The sequence below is a fragment of the Hyaena hyaena genome, unplaced genomic scaffold (genome assembly GCF_003009895.1).
Source record: "Hyaena hyaena isolate Hyena2069 unplaced genomic scaffold, ASM300989v1 scaffold_182, whole genome shotgun sequence".
NCBI classification, from domain to species: Eukaryota; Metazoa; Chordata; class Mammalia; order Carnivora; family Hyaenidae; genus Hyaena; species Hyaena hyaena.
In genome coordinates this window covers 184,420-200,948 of record NW_024080814.1, presented here as the reverse complement: position 1 = coordinate 200,948, position 16,529 = coordinate 184,420, and the positions used below count along the sequence as shown (strand labels likewise).

General features: G+C 38.5%; 2 long non-coding RNA genes across 2 annotated transcripts; one reads left to right on the top strand and one right to left on the bottom strand.

The window, feature by feature from the left end:
• Positions 1-1,473: 1,473 nt before the first annotated feature.
• Positions 1,474-15,754, bottom strand: LOC120237486. Its single transcript, XR_005529965.1, has 3 exons — positions 15,695-15,754; positions 12,716-12,963; positions 1,474-2,090 (listed from the first exon to the last, which is right to left on the bottom strand). It is a non-coding gene; the product is annotated as an uncharacterized LOC120237486 (long non-coding RNA).
• LOC120237485 lies at positions 15,559-16,350 on the top strand. Its single transcript, XR_005529964.1, has 2 exons — positions 15,559-15,753; positions 15,995-16,350. It is a non-coding gene; the product is annotated as an uncharacterized LOC120237485 (long non-coding RNA).
• The last annotated feature ends 179 nt before the right edge of the window (positions 16,351-16,529 follow it).

Genomic DNA, 16,529 nt, shown 5'->3' with positions numbered 1-16,529 from the left:
AAAAATCTGCAACAAAAGCAGATGCTTCAACTGGAAAAGTTTCTTTCACAGCTTGGTTTCTGGGTTTTGTAACTGTCAGCTGAGTTGGGCAAAAGTATTACAACAATGTATTTGGGCAAATGAGACTCTACCATAGGCTTTTTCAGTTAATACATAAAAAAACATTTAAAAATATTAAAGGAAGTCATATTTAGGGTTTTTTGTTTCTTCAACAGATTGTTATCGATTCCTTTAAATGTTGTATCATAGTTTCCTATTAGAAAGAAAAAAAAATACACAGAATAGGGTTGCATCAGCAAAAGGTTGCAATTCTTTCCTTTTTATTAAGCACAAATTCACCATTTGGTGAAATTACAGTATTCTTAAATTTTTAGCAACAATAAAGTGTAACGAACCTTATTTTCCTCAGTGGGGGGAGAACACTTTGAAGTTTGCCCCATTTAACATGATGTAATTTAAGTTTGTTAACCCTGAGTGCTCAATACACTCCTCTTAAAATTTCACATTTAAAATTTCCAAAACATTTGTTGTTCGAGTAGACTTTTAGAAGATTTCAAGAGTAATGGGTCCTCCAAACTTATCTGAGTTAATTTAAAAGAACAAAGGAAAGTGAGTATTTAGCTTCATATAAATTTTAACTAGGATATTCTGTTCAAGATTTTTGGTTAATATATCAGTTTATTTCCTAAGGCTGCTTCTCCTGTGTCCTATATTTCAATGAATGAAGTCATCATTCTCCCTCACAGCTCAAAATCTCAAACTATGTTTTGACTTATTTTTCTCTTTACCCCCACCCACATCTACTTAGGTTTTACTCATACCAATTTTACCTTTACAGAACCGCTATTTGCTTTATTTTCAATCTCAAAGTATGCAGGATTATTGAAATAGCCTTCTAACTCAACCCTCTACCTTCGGATTCTTAATTATCTAATCCATCCCGCACCATACTGTAAGATCAGTTTTCTTAGTATTAGCATTAGCAAATGCTAATGTTCTTCTCCTACAACTTCCCATTATCAGCTCCGTTTGGGGAGCATCTCATTCAGGTATTCAATACTCTCACGGACCTGTTCACAATAGAAACAATAGAGTTTTCTAGCATTATTTCTACAACTACCTTTTACATTCTTTTACGTTCTTAGATCCTTTAACCTGCCATCCATAAATGTTTTCTTTATCTAGGATGTGCTTTTATCACATTCAATATGTCTAAGAATTTTGCCTCAGCTGCAACACTCAGCTCAGATTGTGAACGCTTCAGAAAGCCTTCATGTCCCCATCCTCTGAATTTTCATAGTACTTTATATGCATCTCCCACTTTGTATAATTCTGATCATATATCTAATTTTTCATTTACACTTTAGTCCCTTGACAGATTTCAAGTTCCTTTATAGGTGCTTTATCTTGTTATATCCCACACTCCAATTGTTCAGTAAAGTGTTCAGTGAATTATTCACTGTGTGTGTAAGATTGAAAACTCGTGAGAATTCAGATGTGAGACGTGTGAAGAAAGGAAATTTATTCACCTTTGAATAGTATTATGCATGTGTAAGTCTAAAGAGGAGAACTGAGTTTCATAATCCCAAGACTATTGTCATAAATTTGAAACTGTAACAGGATTTACTAAAAGCTCATTACCTTATGTCTCTCTCATGTAGTGACTGATTAATTTCTCAATGTTAAGAATTCTACGAGGGGGAATAGATACAACAAATCTAACAAAACAGCCTCCATAATCTATTATCTTGCCTGATTTCTGGTTCTGATGATTTGCCATTGTCTGTTCCAGAGGAGACATCCAATGCAGGAAGCTGTAGGGCCGATTACTGCACACTGCCCTCTGGTGAGCCGCAAGGGTAGTCTGGAGGGGAAAACTCAGGGTTGAGAGTGTAACTCACTCTCCATGTCCGGGATGCCAGCTGGTGCCAAAGAATGATGTCACATTTTGTGATGTGATCACTTCTCTCAATTGTGCTCTCCTGAGTCTACCAGTTCTTTCCATGTAGGTCATCAAACGGCCATCAGCTGGTAAAACTTTCCTCTTCGCTTAGCCAAAAATGGATCCAGAATACTTGTAATGAGTCTTACTAAACCAAGAATTAAAAAAAAAAAATTACTATTACTTCCACCACATTTTCCTGCATCTTCAAATATCCCCTAGCATTGCAGGAAAACAATGGGAAAATTTTTTCTCCTCAGTTTGTAAGGGAAATGGACTTTTAGTGATTGCCATGCTAAATTCTTGTACATTCTATTTTATCTATAAAAATATAGAGCTTTTTCATTCTTAAAGAGATGGCCAGAAACCAAATCACCAACTTGACGGCATTAGAAGTACTATTTGACTTGGAAGGACAGCAAGTATATCTGGCTTTTGACCATATTATTACTGCCATATTGCTGGGTGATATTACTCATTTATTCAGTACCACCTGACCAAATACTATCGATGACTAAAGGGGTAATTAAAAGTTTCAGAACAAACATGGAACTGCTCAAAACTCGCATTCTAAGAAGGATACGAATAACCCAGTGACCAATGAGGTGTTTCATTGGTTTCTGCAATCAAGTGTATTTGCTGTTTGTAGGCAATGACGTTTGTTATTTTCTCATCCTATTCTCAACTTTGGGGAACTACATTCTGTATGAATGATGCCAGTAATGGGTAATCTTAAAAGGAGTGGAAATTGCCTTTCTGAAGAAGGAATAAAAAGACTTGCAGAAACATAGAATAAATGCCATCTTGTTGCTTGATGGCATGCTAATCTTGTTTAAGAAAGAAAAGTCTCCTTTAATAACACTTTTGACTCTTCAAACTCCAAGAAACTGACCTTGCTTTAGAAGCCCATTTTAAGCTTCTAAAATGAAAGCTTAATTTTTCCTTATGTTCTTTATTATGTAGTTGAAAGTTTAAATTACATTAGACCTAAAATCCTTTCTTGACTCTCAATCTTTTAATTTTCTGAGTCTGTTTACATGCAAATTAAGTAAACTAGTTTTTACTTTTTGTTAATTTATTTTACTTTCAAGTAAAAAAAAACATTCTGTGGGAGGTTTTATGCTGGTTTCTGCTGAATTGTTGCTTAAATGTGGGTGAAGGGATTCCTGATTTCAGAGAGAAGTTTAAATAAAATAGCATGTAAGCTCGTTTACCCTCAGAATTCTATGTGTCCAATGATATCATACACTGGTGAATAATTATTTTAAAACTTTAAGTAGTAATCATATATGTTAAGAAGTATTTAAGCCAGGTCTTTGTACTGTTGTATGTTATGTAACTGAAAAGTTACCGTGAGGAGAAATGGTATAAACAAAGTTTGCTTTTCACCACAGAAATGATGTTACTCAGGCTTTGATTAAATAACTACCAACTCTGTCTAGTAACCATTTAATCAAACAGGATATATCCTGTATTTTGCATTGTAGTAAAGCCTTCTAGAATAAAGTAAATATTCATAAATCAAATAGAGAAACTGATAGCATTGTATGTGAATCAGCACAATATTGTAACTTATTATATAAAGTTCTTCTTTTGCTTTTTCTTATAACTAATTTTAATGGATACCAACTAAAGAGTGAAAGACAACCACCAGGGTCATAGAATTTAAAAGGCTTATTTAAAAATGCCTTTGATTATTAGTGTATTTATGATGTTGACACCTTTTCCTCGTATAGGATTTGCAATTAAAAAATTAATAAACTTTATTTTTTTAGAGCAGTATGAGGAGCATAGCAAAATTAAAGCCTTAACACATCATCAAGGGTCCCCAGTTAGAATAGAAGCGTATGAAAGGCAGTTTGAAAAATGGAGTTCTGTCCAAGGTTTGGCTTACAGTGGGTTCACTGGTTGCAACAGAAACTGCATGGCCTGCGAAGCCTAGAATATTAACTATCTGGGCCTTTACAGAAAAAGTTGTTAACGATGCATGGGTGGTGGGCCCATCGTGTCTCTATTTTGATTCACTTGATTGGCTCCTGCAAAACTGGATGGCACCTGGAAGTTGACCCCAGGCTATCTCTAGCTCAAACAAGTAGCATCCTTGATCACAGCTAGTGATGGTGCTAGAGGTGGTTTTCTTTGTTAGAGTTAATCCACGTTATTAGAGTGAATTAATACAGCCTCAGGTACATAGTACTTAGCCACTGATTTGTGAGTGCATTCTCTTCCATCTCATCCAGATTACAGCATCAGAAACCATCCAGTGTGCATTCAGGTGGGAAGAATAAATACATGTTAACAAAGCAGTAGCAGTAAGGAAGAAGAGGAAGGAAGGTCAAAGGGTTTCTTAATTTTTTGATGTTTATTTATTTTTGAGAGAGACAGTGTGTGTGGAGGGGAGGGACAGAGAGAGAGGGAGACACAGAATCTGAAGCAGGCTCCAGGCTCCAAGCTGTCAGCACAGAGCCCAATGCTGGGCTCGAACCCACAAATTGTGAGATCATGACCTGAACTAAAGTCAGAGGCTTAACCAACTGAGCCACTCAGGCTCCCCGAGGGTTTTTTTTTTTTTACAGTACTGGATGTGAGAGGAGTTGATGGCTGTTCTCCAGAATACATTATCCCCTTCCTCTATTGTAATAGAGTCTCTGAGTTTTAGCAAAACACAAAAGCTGCCCAGCTGAAAAAAACAAAAACAAAAAAACATTTCCCAGCTTCCTCTGTAGCTAAGAATGGTTATATGGCAAAGTTCTGGTCAATGGGGTGCAAATGGAAGTGAAATGTGTGTCTTTTGTGCCCTCTACTTAAAAAGAGGAAGTATTACCTTCACGTCCTCTCCTTTCCCTTTTTCTGCCAGTTAGAATGCAGACAAGAGAGCAGAAGCTGGAGCATGCAAAGAAACCCATGTGTTCAAAATGGGAGAGCAACAAGATGTGAGGAGGGGGTGTTGGCTCTCTATGGAGTCACCATACCAGCCCTAGATTACTAGGCTTATGTTTGCATGTGGAATAGAAATCAAGACTTCTCTCGTTTAAGTCATTACTATTTTCCAGCCTTTGTTAAAACTGCTGAAACTAGTGTTCTAACTAATGCAGAATGCATAAAAGCAATTACGTGAGGTTGAGTACAAAGGTTTTGTGGAGGATGGATAATGAGTTTGTTGTGGAACATGTAATTTGCCTATCTAGGTGCATATCTCATAGGCAATTGTAAAGTGTATCCCTAAAAACAAACAAACAAACAAACAAACAAACAAAAAACTCCCATGGGATCAAAGGTGGATAATATGCATGAGTTTTGTAGACATGTAGGATGTATTAATACAGGCTGAGTGAGAAGATTTTATACAGAAGATGCCAGTGTATTCCAGAATCATTTGTATTAAGGAGATGAAGTCGGTGGAAAGTAGAAAAAATTAACCACAGAGAATGGCTAAATCTGAGTGAAAACAAAGGATGAAAACTTGCAGAACAGCTACTTGAAGTGGAAGGTGAAGGAGGAAGACCCTATGAATTGGAATGAAGACCACAAGAATGGTCTGAAAAGTCAGAGAATCCACAGAGAATAATTTTGTTGAGGTTGATGGGGAAGTGAACTTCTATAGACAGTGACTGGTAGTCTCAAATGCATGTATATTTTAGTGAATACATATAGCTAGAAGCTATCTATCTACCTTATACTTACATGTAGTGAATGTAAAGCATATTCATGTCACTACAGATTGTTAACAATAAATCTTCATGTTATTATAAACTTGGGGGACATGTTGTCTATGCAATAATCACGTAGCATAAAGGATTCATAGCATTTTACTGAAAAACAGAGCATACCATTGTTCATACTCTTCGTAACAGGACTCATATAATCTATATTTTACTCAGGAGCCTGTCTATCAACTATTTTCCTAAAATTCTAAATTTTGGGGGTATCTCATAAACCTAATTTTACTAAAAAAATAACTTCGGTTAGGTAAAAGCTAATTTTATTGTTACTTAATCTTTAGGTATTGTTATTTGAAGGCATTGTTAACATTCGTTATGCCATAATTTTTGGTAGAAAAACTAGGCAAATTATCATAATTATGTTGGGGTTTAAGACACGTCTTAAGCAAAGATTCTGATAAATGTATTAAAATAATACAAAAAATTATAATATGAATAACAGGCAAAACAATACCTTGGCTGTTAGTGAATTCACTTTTTTCCCCAAAAAGCAGTGGGCTTGTGGCTTATTGCCAAAAGCAGATTTACACACTGCAGGTTTGATATACCCTGTGGCTTAATATTCTTAAAATTTTATAGCCTTATAACTATGTTTTTGAACTTAGAAAACTATTATCAAAGGAAAAATTGACTAGCCTTTCATTTATTTATAACTTCAATTATTGCCAGTTACTCCTGTATGAACAATGTAAGAAATGTGCGGGCAGCGTTGGTCTCCAATAGGGACAAATTTCAGATGTTGGGATGCTTTTTTCTTTTTTTTTCCTATGCTTGGTTAAGGTTTGGAATAAGGACACAGGATTCTCTTTATCGTTAGAATTATTTAATGTCCACGACTTAAAGAAAGAGATATAAATGGAAGGGTCTTCCACTGTTCATATGTAATACTTGCCTTTCTCTGGTCAAATTAAAAGAGTGATCAATACTCAGAGAATGCTGAGTGGGGAGAATGCTGAGTGGGATTCGACCATGTTCTTTCAAACTCCATTTTTCAAACTTCAGAGTTTTCTCATGATGTGTTAATTTTGTGGTGCACCAAAGCTTTTGAAAAAGTTTAATTTAAATTCAATTTATCTTTATTGTAGCAGCTCTCACATGGCTTTCTGCCCAGAGTATTACTTGCTCCATCTGCAAAAGTGGTAGAGTAACTTCTAAAGAAGCAATATGATGGTTTAATATGGATGCAAAACCTAACTCACTTTTTGATTTTTCAATATCGTCATAAAAAGTAGTGTTTAACAGCCAGAGATGTGACCTTTAAACATTGGGAATTATGTGAATAATTTGGGTGTTAGAATTAATCCAAAATATAAAAAATATTCCAGCATTGATTTTTAATGTTTTTAGAAAGTTTCATTCCACTGATGCGTTCTTTTTAAGGATATAGTGAAGAGTAAAGGAAGTAGAGTGAATGTGCTTCGTTCATGTACTTGATCTCTCAGTTATTATTTGGAGATCATAGTTAAAGGCAACTGATCACATAAATTTTTTTTTAATGTATTATAAGGATTACATGGATGGAATGATGGCTTCTTTTGTGTATCAGGCACTGAGATAATAATAGAAGCAGTTCATATTTTTTATTGACATATAGTTGACATAGAATTTTATCCTAGTTTCAGGTGTACAACATAGTGATTTAACATTCATCTACATTACAAAATAATCAGAACAAGTCTAGTTACCATCTGTCACCATACAAAGTTGTTATATTTTTATTGACTATATTCCCTATACTGTACTTTAAATCCCTGTGACTTATTTTAAAACTGGAATTTTGTATCTCTTTATCTCCTTCACCTATTTGGTCCAGCCCCCTAGCCCCCAACCCCCTGGCAACCACCAATTTGTTTCTCTGTATTTATGAATCTGTTCCTGCTCTTTTTTTTTTTAAGATTCCATAACTGTGAAATCATAGATTTGTCTTTCTCTACCTTCATTTAGCATAATGCCTTCTAAGTCCATCCATGTTGTTGTGAATGGCAAGATCTCATTCTTTTTTTATACTGAGTAATATTCCTTTGTATATGTGTACCACATCTTCTTTATTCATTCATCTACTGATATTGATGGACACTTAGGTTGCTTCCATATCTTGGCTGCTATAAACAATGCTAAAACAAAATGGAACTGCAGGTATCTTTTCCAATTAGTGTTCCCATTTTTTTTCAGATAAATACTCCAAAGTAGAATTGCTACATTACAGTGGTACTTCTATCTTTAACTCTTTGAGGAACCTCTATACTGTTTTCCACAGTGGCTGCACCAATTTACATTCCCATCAACAGTGCACAAAGGTTCCTTTTCTCCATATCCTCACCAACACTTGCTATTTCTTGTCTTTTTGATACTAGCCATTCTGATAGGTGTGAGGCAATATTTCATTGTAGTTTTGATTTGCAAATTTCCCTGATGATTGGTGACGTTGACCATTTTTTCATGAGTCTGTTCAGCTATCTGCATATCTTTGAAAAAAATGTCTACTCAGGTCCTTTGCTCACTTGTTAATCATATATATTGGCATTGAGTTGTATAAGGTCTTCATATATTTTGGACACTAAACCCTTATTGGATATATTATTTGCAAATATCTTCTTCCATTCAGTAGGTTTCCTTTTCATTTTGTTAATGGTTTCCTTCACTGTGCAAAAGCTTTTTAGACATTAAGTTAGTGATTTTTGCCCAGTTAAAAATCAAGCCAAGCTGTGCAACAAAATAGTGGCTAGTGGCAATTTGCAAATGAGTGTAAGTTAGGGATCACGTATCTCCTATATAATGGAGATTTCATAAGTGGGTTAGATGCTGCACATAATTCACAGGAGACCTGTTTAGAGGAGGGGCCTGATTGAAGACCTTCATAGTTTACTCTTTCCATATTTTATATATACTGTTATAAATACATATTTGAAATAATTTCCACTGGTTTAATGTGAAAGCTGAGTATCATATGAATCTTAAAGAACTGCTCAGGGACAGTACGTCATTTTCAATCTCACTCTGGGATGAACACAGACAAAGGGAAAGGGAAGAAGGAGGATAAAGCTCTTTCCCATTTTAAGAAAATGACAATTCATTTTCTGATACTTAATATAAAGATAGAAATACAAAATCTTTCTACCAGCTAAAACTCTTGAGATTGGAAGTAACAGAAAACTTAATTCAAACTGGATTAAATAATAAATGAAAATTGTTTAGGTAAATGAAAAGTCCTATAGAGGTGAGAGAAGCTTTAGAACTGATTTGATGGAAGCTTCAGCTCCCTTTCTCTGAATTATATCAGCTTAGTTCTATAATCTGTATCTATTTTATCCTCAGACTGGTTTCTTTTATGGTCATAAGATGACTGTTACAAGCATAGGAATTACATGCTTTTTCACTTAGATTCTCAGGAAGACAGAAAGATCCTTCCAACAACCACTGAAAAATAGTCCTGAGTTTTGTGCTTATTGGATGATCCTTGAAGCAATTCATACGGTTAGGGTAATGCCATGATTGACGTAGGACTGGGTGTGCCTGCCCCATTCACTGTGGCAAGGGGTTTGGGAGTAACTTCTGGCTTACACCACTTAGGACTAATCTTGGAAAAAGTTAGGGTTAATCTCACCCAATATATCTGAATACTACACAATGGGGGAAGAGTGAAATGCATGTTTGGATAATAACTACCACATCCACTGTAGTGTACCCTATTGCTCACCCAGCACTGTAATTAGTGAGCACCTTCTTTCTGTCTCTGCAAAGTGTTTTAGCGTAATCTGGAGCTCCTTATGCTCTAGCAACCAGTGACAAGTTCCCTACTCCCAACAAATTGAAGAGAAAGGAGAAAGTAATTGCAATGAAAACTCCCAATTAAACAGAGTGTATCTGGAAACACTACATAGTAGTCACTGATCTTTGTCATAATCTGTAGACAGTAGTAGTAGTTAGGACTCCTGGAGGGCAGTGGTATGGGTTCTTGGCAAGGTACTGTTTTGCTCCTGGTGTTCTTCATGGCCCCATCTGAGATGGTCACTGGGGGGAGATGCTTTTTTAAAGAGATTACACTATTTTGGCAGCTTATTTCCTATTAGGTTGCATGTAGAAGTCTGAGGTTTAAGATTATGGGGCACTTGGGTGACTCAGTCAGTTGGGTGTCCGACTTCGGCTCAGGTCATGATCTCACGGTTCATGGGTTCAAGCCCCGCGTTGGATTCTGCGCTGACAACTCAGAGCCTGGAGCCTGTTTCGGATTCTGGGTCTCCCTTTCTCTCTGCCCCTCCCTGGCTTGCACTCTGTCTCTCTCTGTCTTGAAAAGAAATAAACATTAAAAATTTTTTTAAAAGATTAAATAGTCACAAGTTATTATCAGTCAGGTTTGAGGTTTATTTAACGATATAACTTCCTGTTAATATTAGTTTTTTTAACTAGTTGCTTCTTGTTACTTCTGTAAGCAAATAACTATGGCCAGAGCCATGTGTAGTCCAAGTTTTTATATCTTGGAATTCCTCTTTAGTAGTAGCACTTCACATTCTGACAGTCTAAATTTAGTTTTAACGGACCATACTGAGGTCTCAGTTTAATGCCATCTGCATTGGGGATATTCTAAGAAATGAATCTGCACTGGGGAGGGAAGGGCACAAATAATTCATTCCCTGTCTCCATAATAATCATGATGTCTCCAGTCACCTCCAAAATGAGCATGATTCTTCCTTTAGTTAAGCAGAAATTAAACTAGTCCATCCCTTGGAATACTGAAGATTATTAGGATTTTGGAGATTTTTTTGTTTGAGAATCTGAAGGGTGCTGTTACTAAAAGTGTAGACTACAGAGCTTGCTAGCTTCTTATAACCTTGGTCATGCAAGGTAGAGACGGTCTCTGAAATATTTTATTCAATCTATGTATCACGAACACCAGTGGTTCATAATGAGAGTCAATTTATAACTTCTGTTATGCTAAGAGAAACCCATAATTTCACTTATGAAAACCTGTTTATAATATCCATTGATTAGCAAAGCCTCAGGTGTTAATGGAAGATAATGATAGCAGAAGCATTTATTGTTGCTATGTTTGGAATGCAGTCTTTCTGATTAAATGCCAGCTAAATACATCTAAAGTGCAAACTCTAGATTATGGCAACTGACAACCATTAGAGGATAAAGTAAGTAACACATATGTGCACATTTATATCACATTATGTACAGGAAAGTATTTTGAGGGAAAGTATAATAGTAACAAATTCAAACTGACTTAACCAACATTCACTATACTATTCAGTATTCAATACTGAAGATAGTAGCAAAAACGATCAGACTCCATGCTGATTTGATTTGAAGGCTCACATAATGGAACAATCTAGTGTAGGGAGAAGAAGGGGCCAGAAAAGTGCTTATTTAAAAATTTCACAGTTTGTACTTTACATCCTTTTGCTTATATACAATGTTATAGATCTTTGTTTATTTGATCAGGGTTTCAGCTCCATTTCTCTTTCATTTTCTTGGTCACAAGATGACTGCCTTCGGCAACAAGGAACATACGTTTTCTCATTCACATCAAGAGAGAGAAAGGGAGCCATATTACACAATTTTGAGGCAAAAGTCCTATGACTGGTGCTCAATCCCAAACCATGTGTGGCTAAGGGAACATCATAGGTCAGGGTTATCCTGATTAGATTCACTTTGGGATAAAGGTGAGGTTAATTCCACCCAAATTTCTCAGGTGTGTGCTGCACAATATGGGAAGGGTGGAATAGATTTTGAGAAGGCAAGTGTCCACTACGATCATTTTCAAAGCGTATAAAGATATAACAATTACATTATTTTCTTGTTGGAGTAAACAAAACAAAACTGACCTCTAAACACATGTAGTAAAGACTCTGACTCCATTATTTGGTGTTTGAAGGTGGACAACTTCCAAGCCTTCATCTGTTCCCTCTTGCACTATGTCTGGGCAGGCTGATGAGGAAGCCTGGGAGCTCCTGTCTTTGGTGCCAGTGAGAAATTTCAAGCCACACAAGCCCGGCCCCTATGTAGGAATTTTCACCCTAGCACCACACCCTGGCCACCATAAAACCCCTAAAGACCAGTCTCTCTTCCAACTTCCTTCCATCCTTCTTGCAGCCATTTTGGATTTGTTTGGGAAGCCTACCCTGCTTTTCCTAAAAAAGTCTCATTATGTGTCTAATAAACCTTCTTACCCCCTCTTGGTGCATGTGTGGCACCAGAAGTCTTTTCTTTAAACTTTAAAAAAATGTTTGTTCATTTTTGAGAGACAGAGCATGAGCAGGTGAGAGGCAGAGAGAGAGGGAGACACAGAATCCGAATCAGGCTCCAGGCTCTGAGCTGTCAGCACCGAGCCCGAAGCGGGGCTCGAACTCACGGACCCCGTGATCATGACCTGAGCTGAAGTCAGACGCTTAACTGACTGAGCCACCAGGCATCCTAGCATTAGAAGTCTTGAAATATGAGCCAGATTTCAGGTGGGCATCCATCTCATTTCTGTGGGTGACCGCCACTGCACAGACACTGCAACGGTCCCAAGTTGTGGTGTTTCATTATTTTTATCAGCAAGTGAGCACCTTCCTCCTGAATCCCCTACCTCTTTGAATAGCACCAGAAACCTGGAATACATCTTCTGTTCTTTCCTATGATTTTGCTGCCCACATGCCTTTCAAATCCTTTTTGCCAATTTCATGGCTACCACCTCAACTCAGGCTTCCACAATTCCTCATTCTAGTTGTTCTCTCAGTCTTCTTTCCCTGTTTGTCCAGAGAAAAACCTGTTCCCGATCTAATAATCCATCCTGCGCACTGCTGCTAAAGTAATTCTCCCCAACCCCACTTAACCAATCCATTCATTTTCCATTGCCTACAGGATAGATTTCAAACTCCATAGCAGTTTGTAAAATTCTCCATCCCTCTTGATCCATCTACAGTTCCCATTTCTCCTGTCACATTCACACCTTTGTCTCCACTAAACCTACCTACACACTATACTTACCTCTATAGTTGACAGGCAAGGAGATACATATAGAGATACATGTGCCTTTGTGTGGAACATCTTTGTCTCTTCTTACCTTGGCCAATTCCGATACTGGTTCTTCAAGACTCATCTTGATCTTTACATTTTTTTGAGAAGTACTTCCTTTATAACGCAGGTTGAATGAGGTGCTCCTCCTCCATATTTTAACAATAACCTTGATTTCAGGGTTTGTCCTCACACTATTTGATATGATTGTCTACATTTTTCTCCAAACTTCATCCTCTTGAGGGCAGGAACCATGTTTCTCATCTCAAAAGGTCACAATCAATTAGGGTCATGGGCCTGTAGATATATACATAACAAAGGTAAATAATAATACAAGATGGCTTATGAAAAGTACCCTGAAAAGTAATAGAGTCATAAGTCCTAAAGTAACAGAGCCATACATTCTAATACACTTAAGTTCTGGAGGAGAGAAGAAGAAGCACTATGGAGAAATTGGAACTTCACACATTGCTAGTGAGAATGTAAAATGTTTTTCACTATGGAAAACAGTCTGGCAGTTTCTCAAAAGGTTAAACAGAATTAGCAATGGCTCAGCAATTCTACTCCTGGGTATATATATCCATGAAAACGTTATGTTGACAAAAAACTTGTATATGAACGTTCGTAGGAGCATTATTCATAATAGCCCCAAAGTGGAAACCACTTAAATGTCCACCAACTGACGCATGGTTAAATGAACTATGAAAACATGATGTGAAGTGAAGGAACCCAGTCACAAAAGACTACATATTGCATGATCACGTTCATATGAAATGTCCAGAATAGGCAAATCTAAAAAGGTATAAAGTGGTTTAGTGCTTGTCTAGGCCCAAGGGGTAGGGAACTGGAGGAATTGGGAGTGACTGACAAAGGGTACAAGGTTTCTTTTTGAGGTGATAAATATATTCTAAAGTTGATTGTGGTGATGGTTGTAAAATTCTGGGAGTATATTAAAAACAACTGAGTTTATACTTAATAAAAAAGAAACAGCACAAATTACTGTGTGAAGGGGGAGAAAGACTTCACGGAGGTGGTGAAATTGGGATTCACTGATAAACAAATGATGTGAAAAGCAGAGGCAGTGTGTTGTAGTGAATAAACAAATCCTTTCACTGGGCAGACCTGGCTTTGGATCCTGCTCTGCCAGTTGGTTCAATTAATCTCTGTAACTCTTTATCCTTATCTAAAAAGTGAATATATTAATAGCCTTACTTTGGAGGATTAGTGTTATGACAAATTATGACAAATTCAAAATATTTGTACAGTCACATAAAATAATTATGCCAGCCCATAGCAAATGTTCAATAAATATTAGTTTCCATTATTATCGTTAAGTCTGTTTATTATTGACTATTGGATAGGTGGGACAGAAGAAACACATAGATATATCAAAGAAAACTCTCAGAAACTCATCTGAGGTTTCCCGCAGAAAGGGGTGTGATATCACAAAATGTTATAAAGGTAATTATATTCAGTTTCAGAAGCATTTATTGAATACCTTTCTTTTAATCACTAAATACTATGATATTGCTGCATATACAAAGATAAATAAGAAGTAGACTGACAGATAAACAAATGAAAAGTGGTCTTTGACTTGGTGGTCTAGTAGATAGGTAAAGAAATTTGGGTAAGAAAGCATCATATTTGCCATCATAGAAATCTGTTCATGATAGAAACACATGACAGAAAAAATGGGTGTAGAAGAGTAACTTTTGAGCTCAATATTGGAACTCCTCACGAACCACCTGAGCTTCCACTTACTGGAGAATTGTTAGGATTACTTGCTGACATTTTCCACTGCGAGTACACAGCAGAGATTATTAAAGGCTTGAGTCAATTTTTTCAATGGAAAGATGAGGAAAAAAAACCATCTAAAATGTTAAAGAATGCCTGTTATACAATGACTGTGAATGTTCCAGATTTATGCTCAAAGTTTCCAGATTTTACTTGTCTATCTTTCCCACTAGACTATAAACTCCTTGAAGGCAAACATCTTGAATGAATCTGATCCATTCTCAGATTGTCATAACTTAGCCCAGTAGGCCAAGTAGACATTTAATAAAAAAAGAACTGCCAAATAAATGTTCTTCATATCCTTTCCATGTCAACGATGGTAGAATCACAACAAGTGACTTGCTAGTTGACTGTTTCTCTTTAACAGTTATTGACACTTTGATATGAACACACAAAAAAAATCTAGATAAGCACTCTTCCTTTGAAATAAAACTCTGACAGTTATGTCATTCTCTTTTCTTTTTCTTCAGGAGAAATTACTTGACTGAAGGCTTAGGAAGAAAGTGGGTGGCTTGGCAGCTGAAAATAAAGTGTCTCCGAAATAGAGATGGCATGTATAAATTGCCGTGATCAGGAGCTGAGGCCATGAACAAAAATAATTCCTGAGCAGACTCTTTGGCTTATCTCATATGGCCTGGAGAAGCTCTGGGCTTAGGTGCATTCCGGTGCTTGAGTGTTCAGATATGCAGAGATGAAATGGAGCAGTTGTCCAAGTCAACCGTTTCTTGAGCACTTACTACCTGTCAGGCATTTGGCTAAGTTCGTTTTTATTGAACCCTGCCTGGAGGTGGTGAAAACATCAGGCAGGCTTTCCTCAGGAACAGTCCTACAGACTCCCAGATGGGAGTATCATTTTGGGGATGGTTTATTTGCATACATTAGGCATGGAAACTGGGTCTGTCAGTCTAGAGGAAGGAGAAACTGTAATTAACAAGAGGTAGTTCCTTCGTCACCCCCCTTCATAAGGCCACCCTCTATGGACCACTCAAGCCATTGGAGGCGTGGCTCTGAAGATGGGGCCCTCAGCTCGGGCCACGTGACGCGCGTGTTGGCGTTGAGTGACAGGCGTAGCTCTGGGCGGGCCTTGGAGGAAATCAACTTCCGGGGGCAGAGGTGCTAGAAGCCGGGTGGTGCGTGGGCTATCCCAACTTGTGCTGGGGTCGCGGTCCCCCCGACGGGTTTGGGGTCGTGCCCCGGGTGTGCGCGTGCGGGGCCGTCGGCTGGGGTAGCTCACCTGGCAGTTTGGGTGAGCGGCGCGGAGGCGGCGGCGGCGGGAGCCAGAGCGGGGAGCAGGTAAATGGAAGCTCGCCTTCCGGGCCTGGGTCTGGGGGCCGGGGCCGCGGGAGGCGGGGGCGCGCCCCGAGGCGGCCTGGGCGCGGGCGGGGAGCGCGGCCCGGCTTCCGCCTGTCGCCAGCTCCGGCCTCTCTCCGGGAGGTCGCCGGGACCGGGAGCTGGAGGTGTGACCCGCCTCGGGCTGGAACGGAGTCTCGCCGCCTCGGCCGCGAGTGCCAACCGGTACTTGCTCTGCCGGCAGGTTTCAGCCCTTGCACGTTCCAGAATCGAATATTTCCGAACGTCTGCGGACAAGTACACGTGATTGTTGTGTCACCGAAGCTCCCACCGGACGGAGACTTAGATCCTTGCCGAGTGTTCACCGATGGCGCCCGATTTATGTTTCCCCCTCTGCTTTGCTGTGTTCCACCGGCGTAAAAGCTCTGCAGTGTCCGTTAGCCGCATTACCTGATACGTACCCTGGGCCACATGTTGCAATACAAGGGGCATTTTGGGGCTAAGGCGGGAGCCGGTAACTTTCCAAGTGCTGAGGCATCCTTCATCCCTTTAAGTGCGCCCCCTTTCCCCACAATAAAGATGTTTCTTCCATCTGTCCAAGTTGTGTACTGTGGTGGAAAGCGTTGGACACGAAACCTGTTTCTGGCTTCACTTTAAGGAGTGGTAACCCTATTAAAAGCGGTGCTGGATGTGTTTTTGGTAGGATGATGTTGCTGCTGCTACTCTTTTACTTGCTTCCATGATGGGAGTTGGGGCAGAGCCTGGTTTCGTGGAGGGTG